Below are 17,552 nucleotides of genomic sequence, written 5' to 3'. Positions count from 1 at the left end.
GATATTCCCAGGAAGTCATTTACAAATATTGCACAGACTAAGATCTGCCCCGGGTTTTTGCACCCCACCACTACCTTGTTGGCGTCAGGGCTTTCTCAAGTGTGACCAGGGACAGCCCACACCCACTGCCAGAAACACTTGGGCACTCCCCTCCTCAGACTCAGCACCAAACTAGGCCATGGCTCCAGAGAGGAAGACGTTGTATCCTTCATCTCAGTTCAGGGTCCTTATTTCCTGTCCCAAAAGTGATCTCTTGCCAGGACGATGGACAGCTGGAGCGTTACGACCTTCAGGAGAACTGCATCCCCACCTGCAAGAGGGTACACGATCATCACATGAAGAGGTGATAGCAACCTATTTGCCAGAGTTTGGTTTTGAGAAGCCTAGGGATGCAGGTCCACTGATGGGCTTTTTGTGACCAACACTTCCCAGAGGCTTCAATGAAACGGCGCTCTAAAGTATTAACGTGCCATCGCTGTAGTCTCTCTCGACAGAGCCTGGCGGGCTGAGCCGGAGGAGGGGCGCTCCACAGCTCTTCACACAGAGCCCAGGTTGTTCCCCTGGGTCCCACTTGGGTTTAAGGAAAAGGTGAAAGAACGACACTCCATGGCAGGTGTGCACAGCAACCACGAGTTCTCTGGCACTCTCCCCATCGTGGGGTTGGGTCTGTGTCCTCTGCCCTGTACTTTGGCTGGGCCAGTGACAGCTCTGACCATTAGAGAATGACAGAAGTGATGCCATGTGACTTCCAACACCGGGTCACAAAAGGCCATTCCTATGGGCCCGCCTTGTCTAGGAATCCTTGGGGCCCTGAGCAACCTTGTAAGTAGCCCACTAGCCTGCGGCTGGCGTGCAGCAGAGAACACTCACGCGTGCCCTGGTCAACAGGCCCAGCCGGAGGCGTAGAGTCCACTACCCAGGTGTCACTGGGACCGTGCTTCCTTCTGCAGGCTGGAGGAAGAATCCCTTGTTGCCTCTTCCAGTTCCAGTTCATGGAGGCCCCAGGGATTCCTGGGTGAGTGGCTCTGTCACTTCAGTCTCTGCTTCAGTCTTCCTATGGCCTCCTCTGTGTGTGTCTCCCTGGGTCTTCCCGTCTTATAAGGGCATCTGCCACTGGATTTAGGGCACATCCTAAAATTAGAATGATTTTGTCTCAAGATCCTTAACTATAACTACATCTGCAAAGTCTCTATTTTCAAAGTCGCGTTCCGAGGTTCTGGGTAGGCGTGAATTTGGGGGTACACTTTGCAACACGTTATAGGTCTCTCAGCAAAAAGTAGGTTTTATTTTTCTGCAATTCAACATGGTCGCTCTGTCAAGTCCTCTGCTTGATGGCAGAATGAAGGTTTCGGCTCAGCCTCTTTTTTTAGGGCACTCCCCTCTGTCTTTTATTCCTGAGGTGACCTGTAGGTCCCAGAGTTGTGGGGGTGAGGCAGTGCCCAGCAGTGCAGAGGACAGAAGACAGCAGGTCACACAGAGCCCTGTCGGGGCTCTGCCGTATTCCTTGAAATGTAACCGCCTGGGGCAATTCACCGTGAAACTCTCGAAGCTTAAGCCGCAGGACCCCTGACTAACTTGGGCCTCTTCTAAGTCCCCAGGAGGAAGCTCAGGATCCATTCAAAGGTCATACATTTATAAAATTTGCAAAAGTAAGACATTTTAGCCACACATTAAGACAGCTGGTTTTTTCCAGCCTGACTTCTCTCTGTTTCTATTTTTCTTGTGTTCGTGTTGGGAGCAGTCCTGGGTGTTGTTTTCGTTTGCTTTAATGGAGTTTGAGTTGGAGATATATTTAGTTTGGGTTAAATGGGGTATATTTGTGTGGCTTTCAGACCGAATCCCATGTGGTTATTAATAGCTTTCCTGATGAGGAATGACTTCCAAGAATACTCCCCCGGCCCACTGGGCAGATTCGCCCCAGTGAGAGGACACGAACGTGCGGCCTCAGAGAATGGTTTGCGCCAGCCTGTGAGTGCGTGGGGGGTGGGAGAGAAACAACGTCTGACATCTGTGGAGCCAGAAGTTCCCTGCGGGCAATTCTTCTGGTCCTGCACGTACAAAACTGTTAAGTAGAGGAGGACGTTCCCACGGACACTTACTCAAAGGCTAGTTCTCCCCACTGGGAATGACCTTGGGAATGAGGAGTATTTCATTGTAAGTTCACTATATATATATATAAAATTTTTGATGTAGAATTTGCATGGAATAGAATTTGTCAGACTTCCCACATTCCTGGGACACCAACCCGTGGTGGTATTGCAAATGGTGACTACGCCTGACACGATTCCTCTGTGAAAGGGAGACATAAAGGTTTCCCCAAACTTGAAAACAATCCTGCATATTGATAAGATGTTATCAATAACGACTTGTAAAGTGGGAAGAAACTTTCCAACCATCTAGAGAAAAGGCTGTGGTGTATGTATATTCTTTCTAGAAAGTAGTTAAAAATAGGTAGGTAATAGAAGGCTGTCAAAAGTGTGATAGGGGTATTTTAAGCAGTGAAAAATCTTAATTTTCTGGACTTCTGGATGTTTGTGTTATTTGTTAGTTTTAAATTTATATCTCATTTTGTATTCTTTTCTCTATTGACATTCATCCCTATTTTTATATTTATAATGTTGCATTTTTTTCCTTCAAGGAGGCACCCCAAATTATATCAACTTCAGGATCTCACAAAACCTGAATCCACTTCTGTCTTTCTCCTCTTTAATCTGCCCAGACCTGTCCAGAATTTCTGTGATGTCCTCCTCTACTTCCCCCTACTGAACGCCTGACTTGAGAAGAGGGAGCTGGGCCCCTTATCTATTTTCTTCTTTCCAGCTGTAGCCCAGGGCAAAACTGGGCGCCAGGCTTTCTTTGGGTGTGGCCTTTGAAGCTCGGAGCAGCAGTGAGCTGTCCTCGGGAGGAAGGCCATGCTCCTCAGAAAGAAAGCTGTGCCTGGGTCAACCTTTCGTTGGGAGAAGGGGACAGTACGTAGGTGTAGAGACAATAAACAGGGAGATGACGGCTCCGAGTTCTCCGACTTGACAGAAGCCTGCTGAGACAACAGTTATCGTGGGTGTTGAATGAAGGGAGGGAACCCTGCTTTCCTGTCTTTCAACCATCTGTGCCTCCATGACAAAGGAATATGGACAATGGGGTCTCTTGGGGTTATAGTGACATTTCCAAGTCTATGGTCGCTGGTATGATGAAATTCTGGCAGGAACTGAAGGTCAGACTGTGGAAAGGCCCGCGAGGATCCTGAGAGCAGCCAAGAGGGTGCCGGCTTCCCTTCTCTGCAGCCGGGATGAGGGCGGTGCATGAGGCTGGCAGGCTCAAAGGGGCCGAGAGGCTCAGTCTTGAAGTCATATGTCCAGATAACAGAAGTGTCAAGGGACTGTAATAGAAGCTCAAAACCCCACAATGTATAGGAAATTATGGGTGAATTCTTGGGGCTCCACATCAGTGGCTTTCAGATTGATGAAATTGTGTGTTACGTCACATAATGGGTAGTAGACTTTGGGGAGTTTGGTATGTGAGTAAGAAAAAAAATTACAGGTACATATAAAAATCATCTATTTGCTATTCTCCAAGAGTCTTATGATGCCTCAAAGGAATAGGAAGCGTGAAGAGGTGCCAAGGTCTTGTGGTCAGATGAGGAGCTGTGTAATTGTGCTAGAACACCTCCAGTCTGTTATTCAGAGACATGGTAAGAGCCTATCTTTGGAAGCAGAGAGACTTGGGTTTGCATCTGGGCTCAGTTCCTCTGTGTTCTTGAGAAAAACCTCTAACCTCTCCGACTTTCAGTTTCCTTGCGGGCCCTGTGGATGTGAGAGTCCTGCCCCCAGAAACTCACAGGTGTTGCTGCTGGGATGAAATCATAAACATAGGACCCAACTCGTCTGTACCCATAATGTCGTAAAGCCGCAGTTACAGATAAAACGTGGTAAAATATGTATGAATGTTTTACACGAGCATTTGCATTTGAAGCAGCTGAAACATTTCTGGAGGGGACAGGACCTTGATCTACTTATTTATTATGTGTGAAGGGACACGCTGGCAGGGGCCCTGCACAGGACCCCATCCTATTGCGGCCCCACAAGGGCTCACGGATCTTAAATAGATGGCATTGGAATTTACTGTGGATGACCAAGGCCAGGCTAGCAAACCCAGTGAAAACACTTTCATCAACAAAAGTCAGCTTTGGGACTTTCCTTGTAAAGGCTAATTCTAGTCTTCCTCGGAATTTTTAAATTGCTCCACAAGCATGTGAGACTTGGTAGAAGCAAAGGATCCGTGTGCTTAGGAAGAAATAAACTGCCTTACGTGCGCAGACACTTGCAAAACTCAGTCGTTGCTCTCACCACTTTTTGAGCCTTTGGGAGCCAAGCTACCTCGTCAAATGTAACACAAACGCTTTTCCTGGACTCCAGCTTCAGCAAGGGATTTGCACCGATTTTGAGAGATTTCATCTGTCTTGTTTACATTCCTTGTGCAACCTCAGAACACTATGTTCCGTCCCTTAAGATTGCACAACAACAGTGCCACACAGCACTGGACAGCCTTGCTCTCCAGGCCGCAGTCGCTTCTGGCTGCCACTCCTCGCAAGCTGGTCTGAGTCTGTAGGTGGGCTGGTCGGGGAGGCAGCGCGGCAGATAGAGACAGCTGCACAAACCCGGGCTCAAGCTCTTCTGCTGCCATCTGTGACACACTACATCTGACTCTTACCTTGTTCTTGCTCTCTTCTGCGAAAGAGAAGTGATACTACTGGAGTCTCGGTAGGAACATCAGGAAGGTTGAATAAGACAATGTGTGTAAAGCGTCCGGTGCAGTACGGACGCACCTTCAGGACGCTAATGCGTGAAGTCGTTATTTTAATGACGGCACTAAGGGAGCACGCGGCATTCTGTTCTTTGTCGTGATCTCCAACAGCAGACTGCTGCGCCTTTGCTTCAAGTCTCCAAAGATGCGCACAAAAAATGTTTTATTCAAGAAAGTGATGCTGAGTCGTATGGATTCTTGGCTTTAGTAACTCGTTTAAAATGTTCTGTGGTGCCCTGGCTGGTGTGGATCAATTGGTTGGAGTGCCGTCTCGTACACCGAAAGGTTGTGGGTTCTGTCCTGAGACAGGGTGGTTGTGGGAGGCAGAAACCTATCAAGTTGCTCTCTCATATTGATGTCTCTCCCTCTCTCCCTCTCTCTCTCGCTTTCTACCTCTCTCTCTCTCTCTCTCCCCCTTTCCTCTCTAAAAGCAATGAAAATAAATAAATAAAATGTTCTGTGGCTTGGCCGACAGGCTGTCTTGGTGACCAGTTGGCCACTCTCTGAACCAATGTTGCCTTCGTGACATCTCTGGAGGTAGAGAAGGGATTCCTCCCTGTTGACTGAGAGGAAGCCCTACGTAAAGGAAGTCAGCCTTGGATGATGATGCATCTGAAACACCTGTGCCTCTGCAGCCTGGCCTTAGTCTGGGTATGGCCGCAGACCCTATGCTATTGTTATGCACAGTTAGGTACATGAAATCTCACTTTCTGACGACTACATTTCCTTCAAACTTTCTGCACGTGGGGGTGACTGTCAAGGCGAAGGCGTCATGTGGGCCCTGAGCAGGTTGAGAAAGCACATTTGGGTGAGTCTGGCCAGGGAGGGGCGAATGGGCTGGGGTTTTCTTCTGTGTGCTAAGTGTTTGTTCCTGGAGGCTGGTGGTAAGTGCCCCATGGTGCAGTGCTGGGGGAAGCGAGGGCACTTGTCAGATGGCATGGTGGGTGGAGAGCAGATTTTAGAGTTACATTGGGTCGAACTTGAATCTCGGCTCAGTCGCTCATCATTTACTTTGAATGAGCTATTCAAAGAAGAAAATTCTGTTTCTGCACAACTTAAGAAAAAAATGAATGAGCTACTTAACCTTGTTGAGGTACCTCAGTTTAAACGGAAAACCTGATTTCTATCTAGCAGAACCGTTATTACTAGTATAGATAGAAAGTTGTACTGTACTTTGCAGTCTGATGGGATAGCAGCAAATGACAATTTGCATTGCCATCCTTAAAAATAATCTAGGTCTCCTTGCAAGGAAAGCAATGGGGCTGCAGAGGAGGCCAGTTTGTTACGTCGGTGATCCGTCCGTACGCAGGCCTGTCTGCCCTGGAGCGACATCGGTAGTAGGTGCTCCCAGAAGAACCAGGACAGTTAGGATCTACTACATAGTGAGATCCAAGCCAGGGCCCAGCCCCCTACCAAATCTTCCTATGCCTGGTCCCAGCTTCCCAAAGTTGGCCTGGGAGTGCCCCCTACCACTGAGGACCAGAGGAGCACTCTCCTCTTTCCCGAGGTCCTCCGCATTTGGTAGCGTTCCCAGGGTGAAGAAACACTGGAAAGAAACACAGAAGACCGCAGTGTTAGTGTGCAAGAATGTGAGCTGGGCCGGCAGAGCCTCCTCCGTTTGTGTTCAGGGGAAGGACCGTCTCTCAGCTCCATAGCACTGTTCCAAGTTAAATGTAATACAGACTAAGACAGCAGAATGTGAGTCTTTTGGATCTTGCTGGGACTGGGCTAGACCTGATCATCTGCGGCACTGGCCACAGGCCAGCGGACGGGCAGAATCCACAGTGTAAACGAGCTGTGTGGTAGAAGGGTTGGTTTTTCACCAAAGAACTATGCTTGTTTCTGTTGCTGGGAAGTCGATGCTCAGCCAGGGATGACATTTCCCAGAAATACGTGCATCTAACTTGGGCCATGTCTGAGTTCTGGCCGTGGGAATGTGGGCAAATTGATGGAGACACTTCCAGGCCAGGCCGACGTGATCCTTTGCTCTGTCTCTGTAGGTTGGCCGGACCACCACCACCATGCACTAAGGATGGTGCTGCCCCTTACAGCTGGGGTCTCCACGGGACTATGTAGACTGGAGCTCTGCCTTCCCCTCCTTGTGTCATTGGACACTACACGAGTGGGAAATACATTTCATAAGCAAAATGTTGTATTTCATATAAATAAATAATGGTATTTTGCCACTGAGCTTTGGGGGTTTATGTTTGATAGCAGCTAGCATCATCTTAACGAATACACGATGATGGCGCAGACTTTCTCCGGACGTCAGCCCGGGAATGCTGGAGGTTTTGCCATGTAGTGACAGATCATCGAGGGTGCCTAATGGGTGATTACAGTAAGTAAGACCAGCGTACCTTGAAGCATCCGTCAGAACGTGTATACACCTCTCAGGACCAGAAGAAAGAAGCCTGGAGCTTCATGGTCCCTCCCTGAAGCACAATGGCTCAGATAACCCCTTGATCATTTGCAGTCCTCCTGGGCACAAAAATTGAATTGCTTTCAGGCCTCCTGGAGTCAGGGTAGGTCTAGTCATGCATTCCAGTTCCTGGAACAACAGCTTTTTTTACATGCATTCATCACTAAGCCTATTAACTCTAACTAGAGCTAAACATGTTTAACTCTCCACACTCTGCACATCTTTAAAATTCAAGTCTGGAACCTTGCATGTTGAGCAAACTTATAATACACAATAAGCCCCAGCTAATACAGAAGGAAACATCTATTTACTACAGATTATTAAAAGTTCCTTCTTGGAATTTCTTTCTCTGAAGGAACATATTTGGAGTTACCTTCTCAGTAATTATTTATTAATGAATTCATTTATTTGGGGAAGAAAATATGAAAATTTTATATTTCCATCCTGCTTTGAACAAAATTCTTCAGATGTCTTAAACAAAGAAAACAGTAGCCCAAATAATAATCGCTTGGATTCCTGAATGTCTCGACGATATCTACGCATGACTGTTAACTGTTGAGATAATATCACAGAATCTGCTGTTTTGTTTTTTATTGTAAACCTTCCCCATATAAGGAAGCGTCTTGTGAAAAGACAGTCACTGTTACTGCAGTCACTTTGGCAGGGATTATCCGGCTTTCCTTATCAGCCTGTCACATGGACTTTAGACTGGGAAGTTTGCCAAGTTCTTCACATTTCAGCCACATAAAGCAAAACTCACCGGAAGCGGGCACTTCCCTTCTCTTCCGAGCAACAACTACTTTATCCAGCCCCCGGAAGTCCTGTCCGCTGTCAGCTGAGCGGCGTGTGTGCGTGTGTGCGTGCACATCTGTGTGCGGCCTACAATGTGGCGTGAAAAATAATGTCTATATGTGAGGCAACAGAAAGCGCCTTTCCCAGACTGCCTGGAAATCCCTCACCTGTCTGAGAAGCTTCCTTGGTTGCCTTCTTCCCGCAGGGCCTCCTGCCAGGGCTGGGTGCCAGTCTCTCCCACACCAGCGGGGCAGCTCACCCGCTGGAAGATACCGGGCAAAGGGTGTTGCCTACTGTCAGCGGTCTCTAGGCACCTCCATTCTGTTCATTTTCTCTTCTAGAAAAGTGATTTAACTCCCCAAATATTTTTCTTGCTTCCAGTGAAGTAACTCTGAGCACTAATTTTTGTCATGATTTTCTCTTGCCCAGCACTGTATCTGAGACTCTGCTGAAGCCACTAATTGTCCTCTAATTGTTTGGGTGTCAGTTTACCTGATACTGTAAAGGCTATAACCATACCTCTGATTCAGGACACTCCCGAGCAGTAAATCCAGTGGAAATTATGCCGGCTATTCACCCCTGGTGCCTCAGCTACTACTGCTGCATAAGAAGTTACCCTCAAAATTTAGTGGCTTAAAACAATCACCTTATTATGTTCACGGATTCTGTGGATTTGGAATTTAGGCGGCAGGAAGGCCCTGCCTCTGTTGCGTGATATCGGGGGTCTAGGCAACTGGGGTGATGCAGCAGCTGAAGAGTCCTTTGCACACATGTCTGGTGTTAGGCCTGGGAGCGTTTGAAGATGGGTGCTGTTGGCTGGGGTACCTTCCCCGGGCCTCTCTGTGGGGTGTGCCTTCCTCACAGCATAGCGCCCTTAGGTGGTAGACTTCTAACATAGAAGCTCAGGGATCCAGGTGTAAATGCACCAGCAGCCAAGACCAAAGTCCAGTGGCCTCTATGCCCAAGAAGTCCTGTAGTATCATTTTCACTGCATTTTCAATAGAAATTAAGTAATCCATTTATTTTTATATTGCACAAGTATAATTTTGGAAGGGCTATTCAACAGATTTCAGCAATAACTGCTAACTCAATACACAGTCAACCAAAAAAGCATTTATTTAAAATTTTTTTCTATTAAATTTAATTGGGTGACATTTGTTAATAAAATTATAAGGTTTCAAGGGTAAACCCTTGGCCCTTTAATACAGAGGAAGTATCCTGTTGCATCACCAATGATAGGGATGCAGTACAGAGTCAAGGGCATATTAAAGAAACTAGATGACCTCTTCCAAATGCCAGTTAGTTGACAAATACTATAGTGCAAACATGGATTAATGGTTATCATGGCCACCAGTGGTTTGCAGAATAATGCATGAGTCACAAACCTGCCCAGATCAAAGGAAAGGGAATTCAACTCTGTGTCTTCACAGAGTGGTGACAAAGTTCTAGAAGAGCTGAGTTGGGGATGTTGTGATCTTTTCATCTTTGGAAAGTACAGTCATTCACCCTGGATTCTGCTTTGAGGGGTTGTAAGGGGATTTATCTTGCAGAAGGTGAATCCACGCGTGGTTGTGAAACCAGAAAAGCCAGCATTCCTGCTACCTGTATCTTACCAGAACCAATAAGTAGAGACAAGGATTGAGTCTTTATGGGCACTTTATACAGGTGCCGGCCATCTGAGAAGACAGCAGGTTATGTACCCTAGAAATCATCTTAACATCTTATCTTGAGCTGACCTTTTTATAAGGAGAAGAAAAGGGGTTTGGGATTCAGGAAAAAGGTTAATCAGATAGAAATTGCAGTCTGGTGATTTTCTTAGCCTAGCATCCCTTCATCTGCTGACCAGTGACTATCTGCATCCTGGTTGGTGGACGGTCCCTCCCTGAAGCACAATGGCTCAGATAACCCCTTGATCATTTGCAGTCCTCCTGGGCACAAAAATTGAATTGCTTTCAGGCCTCCCGGAGTCAGGGTAGATCTAGTCATGCATTCCAGTTCCTGGAACAACAGCTTTTTTTACATGCATTCATTACTAAGCCTATTAACTATAACTAAAGCTAAACATGTTTAACTCTCCGCACTCTGCACTTTGCAAACAAAGAGCTCTGGAGTTCAGGAGGGGGGAATCTTCCCTCACCGGGAAAAATCTGACTGTATTTTAGCTACACCTGGCAATGTGAGGCAGACAAGAGGGAACACTAGGCAGAGGAGACTGTACTTTTACATACAGCGAGGTAGGGGAGTATGGAGCAATGTAACCACATCATTGTACTTACAATATTGGTGAGGGCTGGGGTGGAGGGAGATAAGCTTGAAATGTTGATGGAGTCCAAATTTGTTTGAGCATTTCACTGACAAAGCACAGGACCCCAAGTCTGTTTATATCAGTCCCTCCTGCTCTCCATCAAACCCCAATAGTCTCTCTACATTTTTCAATTTTGTTTCTGTCACTTTGAATAAGGTGAGAACTCCTTTGTTCCTGTGATGTATGAGGTCTGTCTAGAAAAAGTCCAGTCATTGTTGATATAACGAGGATGGTTTGCATGACGTGGATGTAACCTGGCAGCCATGGAGAGTGGACTGAGATGCGCATGTGTGAACAATGACGACTTCCCTGTACTAGTCAGTGGGGGTGGTAGATGCCCATTGAGTGAGCATGTGTACTGTGTGGCCGTCACATTCTAAATGGCTGAGTGAGTAGAGCAACAAATCTGCATCAAATTTGCATTAAGCGTGAATGTTCCTCCATGGAAACTATTTGGACGATTCAGAAAGCCATAGCTGTGGGCAACTGGTGATTGGCAGCTTCATTACAACAACATGCTAGCTCATACATCACATCTCATGCAGAGTTTTTTGGAAAAACATCAAATCACCCAGATGACTCAGCTCCCCTACAGCCCAGATTTGGTGCCCTGTGACTTCTGGCTTTTCCCCAAACTCAAATCACCTTTGAAAGGGAAGAGATTTCAGACTGTTGATAAGATTCAGGAAAATACGATGGGGCAGCTGATGGCGATTGGGAGAAGTGTGTAAGGTCCCAAGGTGCCTACTTTGAAGGGAAGTAAGGTGTCATTGTCCTGCGTACAATGTTTCTTGTATCTTGTATCTTCTTCAATGAATGTCTCTATTTTTCATATTACGTGGCTGGATACTTTCTGGACAGACCTTCACATTTAAGTATAAACATACTTTGCTATTTTGGAGGGTCTCGTTTTTATATTATTACTTCTTTTCACACTTTTTCTTTGATTTCCCCATTACCTTATTCCAAATGGCGAGAGAAGGGACCTGCTCTGACTCTCTCTCTCCCCGGTTGACTTCTCCATTCCTCCCAGCTCTCTCCTTGCTCTGTGAGACTGCACTTGCTACAGTAGCACACTTATTTCTACCTCCAGTTGTGTGTGTTATTCATATTTTAAAGAGCCTACACCCTGGATGCCAACCATTTGTCTCAAAAATTTTGCAAGGCAAATTTTTGGAAAATGGGGGCAATATTTAATCACCTTTGCATTCATTGTCTAGCAAGATGGGAAGATACCATGGTTGGCTCAACACAGTGTATACCTGGAAGTACAGCTGGGTGTTATTTAAATCAAGAATTAGGAAGGAAAGTTAATTAACATACCCTTTGAGTATCTGAATTGGGCAATTGCTGCCAAGAATAAGAAGACAAAGAAGCGGTCCTGCCTCTCAGTGGGCTTCTAATCAACTGGGTGTGGCCAAGCGTGGACACCTGGAAAGGTAAATAATGACAGGCTGGTAGCAGAATGACGCTTCCCCTTATTCCCCTAAAGTCCGCCCTTTAATCCATAGAAACTCTGAATGTGTTACTTTACATGATAAAAGGGACTTTGTGAATACAATTAAGTCTAAACTCTGAGGAGATGGGGGATTAGGCTGGATTATCCAGTGAGGCCCAATGTATTCACAGGGCTCCTTATAAATCAGACGGAGGCACGAGAATCAAGCTTCTGAAATGTGAGGAAGACCTCACGGGACACTGCTGCCTTTGAAAGCTGTTGGCTGTGAGCCGAGGAATGAAAGCTGTGTCTAGAAGCTGGAAAAGACAGAAAGGGACACAGCCCTACCCACGCCTTGATTTCAGGCCAGGAAGACCCATTTTGGACTTCTGATGTTTAGACTGTAAGATAGCAAATTTGAGTTGTTTTAAATTTGCGGCATATTCTTACGGCAGCAATAGGAAACTAATACAGCAAAGTGAAAAGAGACAAGAATCCAGAAAATAGGTCAATAAGCCAGAAATTGCCAAATACTGGTATTTCTATTGTAATGCCATATATGCACGCCCCCTGCCAATTTGAAATCTTACTTCTGAAAAATGAAACAGAACAAATAATTGGGCTTGTGAGAGAAGGAGGGCTGGGGCAGATGATTAAAAAACGGTGGCATTTACAAGCAGAGCTCTAACAAAATGCATAACAATGTTAATGAAAATATTAGTGCAGTAATCTCCACCAGTACTGCGTCTCCATCAGTCGGCCTGTCCTTGGCAGCTCTATGCCCTGGCTCATGTTTTCTTTTGGAGAATGGAGTACGTATAAGGGCATGTGTCTCTGATAGTGACCTTTCCATCAAAATTAAAAATCCAGTCCTAAAATAGCCGTCTTGGTCAATCACCGCTCTCCGAACACTTGGGGAAGTATCTCTACGATCCCTTCATCTTCACCTACTACTTCTGCAGACATACTGGAAAGTCCAATTTCTCAAAGTCAGAAAACCAGCTCCAACCGGCACTCATGGCAGACACTTCTGCAAAATATTCAGATTTTTTTCTTTCAAAGTTTCCAGAGTGCTGACACTTTCTATTTCATCCTAAAAAGCCCTGCTTCTCATTGCTTCGCAGTGCTGACCTGAAGTGAGGAAGGGCTGCAGGAGAGCAGACTGTAACCGGTGGCAGCTGTGGGTGCGATGGGTCCCCACAGGGTTGCAGGGGGTGCAGTCAGAGTGTCCAGAAGTAGCAGTTGTCCCGCACATGGGCCGCTGTTGATGACGTTGGCCGGTGGACATTTAGAAGCTTCTCTGAAGGAGACAGTGCCGCCCCTCTGCTCACACCTACACACACTACAGCTTTCTCTTGCCTCTTTCAGGCCTCCCAGACCCTGTAATTTCCTCTTTAAAGCAGCTTCCTGTGATTCTGTGGCATTGGCACCCTTGGAGGAAATGAAAATACAGAAGAGCAGGTTCTAGAGATGCGTCCTTCCCCAATATTTCCAGCCAAGGCCCTTAGAATGACTTTAATGCCTCTGCCTATCACAGATCATGGAGAGAAAAGCCTCCCCTACCCAGCAACTGGAGGGCAGAGAGGCCTTCCCATGTGCGCCCGCCCATAGCTGTCAGGGCCTCCCGCGTACCAGGGTGTTCATTGTGTTTGTTTCTTGGCCTTGGAGCCACTCCCAGTCCCCCGGCCATTCCTCAGGCTCCACTCCTGGGCAGTGGGTTCTTCCTGTCCCCTCCCCTCACTACTCCTGCCCCCTCTCCTGTCTCCTCTTTGACCTTCCCATCCACCCTCCACATTCACAGTTGACACTCCGTGGGAAGGGTGCATCTCCAGCTGCAGCTGCAAAGCCCTGTGTGTGGCCCCCAGGCCGGGCCTCCCCGTGCCCTCGAAGAGCTCTGTGTCTTGCTCCTGTCCTTGCCATCAGCCGCTCCTGTCCTGTTTCTGCTCTGCCTCCTGGACTCAGGGTTGGCCTTGGCCTTTGTTCTCAAAGGGCTGCATGTTCCTCACCCCACCCCTGCCTGCTGTGTACTCAGGAGTCAACCTGGGCTGCTGGGGCGGGGGGTGTTGGTGGAGAAGCAAATCTTTAAGACAGTTCAAAGGACAGCTGCAAACATAATCAGGGAAACTGAGGCCACACAGCCTGCAGACAGGCAGGTGCTGGGGGCTTATGACTGGGGGTCTTCTGCAGAGGATGGGAGGCCCATTCTTTCTGCACTCAACAAGACACAGTCAGATTCATGGGACTGCCTGTGCCTGAGAGGACAGCTGTGAAAAGCGCCAAAGCAAAGGGAATGAGGTCTGCGGAGGCACAGCCTTTCTCTCACTTATTCAAGAAATCGCAATGAGAAATGACTTAGACAGAGCATGTAAGTGAACTAGATTTAAATCGTGCTGTAAGGCACACTCCCAAGGTTGACGACGAACCCTCCTCCGGAAGGCTTTAGAAAGAGATTCCCTGCAATTTAGTGTCAATGGGGCAAGAGGAGGAAGGAACTACCCAGGGACCTTCCCCTGGGCCAGGCCCTCAGCCCCACCTACTTCCAAGGTATCGGGTTTTAAGCTGGTTTGGTGAGAAGTGTATTGGCCTTTGTGTTCTAAAGGAGGGGTTTGAAGTACAATGGACCTTGACCTTCAGTGAACACCACAGAGAAATGAGCTCCATAATCCGCTGAACTCCAGTCATCCCACTGGATCGGCAAAACCGCCAGGCAGTATTTTCCCAGGTGCCAATTCCAGGACAGGCTCTACAGAAAAGCAGGGGAAGTTGGTCTAAATACAGCCCAGGGTGGGCTGGGAAAGTGAAGAGAAAAGAAAGGACTTATATTTTTAAAAAATGCTGCCAAAAGATAAGGTTGTTTATGCCACTTCTAACACTGACGGGGGCGGGGTGAGGGGGGTGGGAATCTGAAACCAGGAGAGAGAGAACTTGAGTCAGGAAATAAATACACGACTCACATTAGCCAGGGGCGGCCGGGAGGAGGGTCGGGAAGGGTCTGCGTCTAAGAATAGTGATAGTTTTGAAGGCATATTTAGGGTTAAGTGTCTGATTTAATTTCGTTTGTATGGAGTGATGATTTGGAGGTTACGTGCAGGAAAAGAATTTATCTAAGGAAGCGCCAGAGTGCAAATAGAGGTCTCTTCATAGACCCGTGGATTCAAACGATGACTTTCCACATCCTGGGTGCCAGATGGCTCCGCCGTTGGCCTCACGCTGACCTCCGGGTAGCAGAGCCGAGTGTACCGAGGCATCAGGAGAGGCACTGAGGCTCACTGGGGAGTTATGAAAAGGAGCCGGTCATCCACACAGTCCTGGCTGTTACCAGGAAGTGACTGGAAAAAATGAAAACAAATATGCATATCAGAAGTCAGAACACCTTTTACTGAAGGGCAGTTTGGAAAAGTTCATTCACTTCGAAGTATCAAACCCACTTTCCCTCTGGGTGGAGACACTGGAGCCTCCTCCCGGCTGCTCCGGGCTCTGAGTGTGACCACACCACACCCAGGGACCTCTATCAGGTAGGACAGGACCCAGGGGAGGAAGCCTTTGTTTGAGTAATTTTGTGGAAGAGCAGAAATTCAATGAAAGTGCCTCTGACTCGATGACAAGCTATCTCATCTACCATTAGTGTTCAGAAGGCAAGTTCCAAGGAACTTGGAGGCTTATTGACATTGTCATCAAGCCTGAGGAATTTATCCCCACGCAGATGGACAGGGGAGTGGGGTGTGGAACTCAAAGCCAGCCACGGGCAGAGTTTTCTCAGCAGGGGGCAACACCACAGATTCTGCTGGGGCAGCTCTGGCAGGAAGCCACAGCTCAGGGGAGGTGGTGTGAGGGTCAGAATGTCCATGTGATTGTTGAGGACACTGAGGAACACCGTGAGACCAGATGAAGATTTACATGTTGCCTGATGGTTTATGTGTGAATTTTATTTTTAAGTTGTGACTTCCTTCCTGTGTATTGTAGCCAAACTATACGCTGGAAGAGGGAGCATTTGTTATCAACCTACAAGAGAGGTTTCCCCAGATTTCTGAGTGGACTTCTGAGTCAAGAAGTCTGACACCGCTGAGTGGTAACTAGCTTCTCTAGCACAGGCTCTTGGGCCCAGAGACAGAGGATCATGTGCATCTATCCACATTTACATCCATCCATCCACCCATCCACCCACCCACCCATCCACCCATCCATCCATCCATCCATCCATCCATCCATCCATCCACCCATCCACCCACCCATCCATCCATCCATCCATCCACCCATCCACCCACCCATCCATCCATCCATCCATCCATCCATCCCTCCATCCATCCATTCATCCACCCACCTACCCACCCACCCACCCATCCACCCACCCATCCATCCACACACCCACCCATCCATCCATCCATCCATCCATCCATCCACCATTCATCCACCCACCTACCCACCCACCCATCCACCCATCCATCCATCCACCCACCCACCCATCCATCCACCCATCCATCCATCCATCCATCCATCCATCCATCCATCCATCCACCCATCCACCCACCCACCCACTCACCCACCCATCCACCCATCCATCCATCCACCCACACACCCATCCATCCATTCATCCATCCACCCATCCATCCATCCACCCATCCACCCACCCACCCATCCACCCATCCACCCACCCACCCACCCACCCATCCACCTGTCCATCCATCCATCCATCCCAGCTTGGAGCTGAAGACTCCAGAACAATGGGAGAATGTAACTTCTGACACAGCATTTGCTGGTCCAGAGGTGAAAGAGGAACTGAAACTCAAGTCAGGAAAGTGACATTTAGAAATGCCTCTGGAGTTCACCGAGAGTAATGAAGCAATCTGTCTTTAAACCTCCTGAGAGCCATCACTCGGGATGCCATTTTTCAGACCCTTGGGATGTCTGTCCTGTAGCTGTTGTAAATGGAGGATCTGCTCAGCACCATTCTTGCCTTTCTGATCACCTGCCGAAAATGCCGTGGACGTGAAATACCAAAAGTAGATCCAAACTCCTTGCCAAGAGGAAATCCCTGGTTCATTGCTTCCCAGAATTGGTTTTTCACAAAGTGGTGTTTAAAAATATTTTCCTGTAGGTGACATTTACCTAGAATGGAAAACTAGGCTAAAAGAGTTTGTTTTATGACCTCAGATTGTCTAACTTTCTTCCTCACACTCCACTCTGTTTCTGAGCTCTGTTTGGCTCAAATGTGTAAAGATTTGACCACTGAGACCTTTCACAGAACTAGGTTAGGAGGACAAAGTGCTGAGATAGAAGGAATTTTTAACCAGCAATTTCCCAATAGCATTACCCCCTTACCCCCTCCTCCTCCTCCTTCTTCCCTTCTTCTTCTTCTTCAGAGGAAGAGGAGGAGGAGAAAGAGCAGGGGGAGAGCAGGGTGTGTGGGGTGAAGACATGGCTACAAGCTGCTGAGGCAGGAAAATTCTGTCTTGTAACACCAAATTGTAAAAGGAAGAGATGTGAGAAATGATCATATATTTATGGTTTCCTTCTTTCATTTTGTTTGATGCCACTGACATCTTCATGCTGTGTAGTTGCTCAAAATGTTGCTGGCAAATCCCAAAGTGAGCCCAGGAAATTGACGTCAGTGGCCACACTTTCCCTAAAATGCTGGGGACTGTTTTAAAGGTTAATGTGTGTTTTCAGTTGGTCGGGAGATATTTATAGACCACCCCTTGGGTACACCATGATGCAATGGGTCCTTAGGGGTACCAATTAGAGAGTAGGCATGGGCCCCGCCCAGCTCTATTTACGACCTTTTGAAGAAGGGGGCCTTT

The 17,552-nt window shown here is 47.5% G+C and overlaps 1 protein-coding gene across 2 annotated transcripts in view; it reads left to right on the top strand.

Annotated features, from left to right (window-relative positions):
- The first annotated feature begins 783 nt into the window (after positions 1-783).
- The window catches only part of ENPP6 (ectonucleotide pyrophosphatase/phosphodiesterase 6), a 153,892-nt gene continuing 137,123 nt past the window's right edge, over positions 784-17,552 (top strand). The window contains exon 1 of one of the 2 annotated variants that reach the window (XM_053916446.2): positions 784-1,015. The gene's annotated coding sequence lies outside the window, so the exon portion shown is untranslated. The remainder of the gene's footprint in view (positions 1,016-17,552) is intronic. The other variant, XM_053916447.2, reaches the window with a different exon arrangement.

Source organism: Desmodus rotundus, chromosome 13, assembly GCF_022682495.2.
Source record: "Desmodus rotundus isolate HL8 chromosome 13, HLdesRot8A.1, whole genome shotgun sequence".
NCBI lineage: Eukaryota > Metazoa > Chordata > Mammalia > Chiroptera > Phyllostomidae > Desmodus > Desmodus rotundus.
The sequence above is the reverse complement of the archived record's forward strand: the minus strand, read 5'-3'. Positions and strand labels throughout refer to the sequence as shown.